We start from the raw sequence: 1073 nt of genomic DNA, 5'->3' as shown, positions 1-1073 counted from the left end.
CATGTTTAGCTATCTAAAATCATTCCTAAACATCATGAGACCTTTCTCATCACAAATCACAACCTTGAATTCATAAATCAAATTCCAGGTAGAGTTGAGATTCATGTTTTGAGAGTTCTTTCAATCATTTTTTAGAAAGTCCCCATGAGTCTTTTGAGGAGTCTTCTACAACTTCTAATAACTTGTTTCAAGACTCGAATAAGTGAGCATGACTTGTTATGTAGACCATCGAGTCGAGTTGTTTCATGCCCTTAATTCCGTGAACTTCGTAAGTTGAGCATCCTTCAGAGAAGTGGTATCTTCAAGTTCTAACCCTTTAAGTGTTGAGTTCCTAATCCCTTTTGAGAAGTATCTTTGAGTACTTGAGTTGAATATTTCATGCCCATAATTCCGCATGAACACTATAAGTCGAACAGTCTTGAGATGAGTAGTATCATTGAAGTTCTTGAGTTCCAAGTATTGAATTCTATCTATGGTTATTGAAAACCTTGCATTGAGTCGTTCATGCCCATCATTCGGCATGAATCATATTTTAAGAAGTCTTTTACAAAAGTTTAAACTTTGTTCTAAGACTTAAGTTTTGAGTTCAGTAAAGAGTAAAGTTGAAGTTCATTCTTTAAAAGTATATGGGGACTATGTATTCCCAAAAAGAGTTTAAAATGTTTTTCACATTTAAATAAGAACGGAAGACTGAGATTTTCAAAAGAGCCTTTGAGCTAGTGTTTCAGTAGAAAGCCTTTGAGCTAGTTTTTCAGTAAAGAGTCTTCGGGCTAGTTTTCAGTTAAAGAGTAAATGCTTTCACAATAAAGCAAGAGAGGAAACCTTGATTTCCAAGATAGCCTTTGAGCTAAGTTTTTGAGCAATTATCTCAAGTCACAGAAAGAGTTTTGTTTTTACAAACATATGAGCTAAGTATATTTTGGGAGTAGTATTGAGCACCGATATGGGGATGCGAGTTCAGATAACTCAAGTCTCCATAAACCATGTAGCCATCATGGGTAGAAAAGGGTCATACGTTTTAGATGAATCATTTTCGCATAGACTAGTGGATCCACTTAGTAATTCAGGTCCTA

The sequence above is a fragment of the Solanum tuberosum genome, unplaced genomic scaffold, assembly GCF_000226075.1.
Source record: "Solanum tuberosum cultivar DM 1-3 516 R44 unplaced genomic scaffold, SolTub_3.0 scf00239, whole genome shotgun sequence".
In the NCBI taxonomy this organism is placed as follows: Eukaryota; Viridiplantae; Streptophyta; class Magnoliopsida; order Solanales; family Solanaceae; genus Solanum; species Solanum tuberosum.
The sequence above is the reverse complement of the archived record's forward strand: the minus strand, read 5'-3'. Positions refer to the sequence as shown.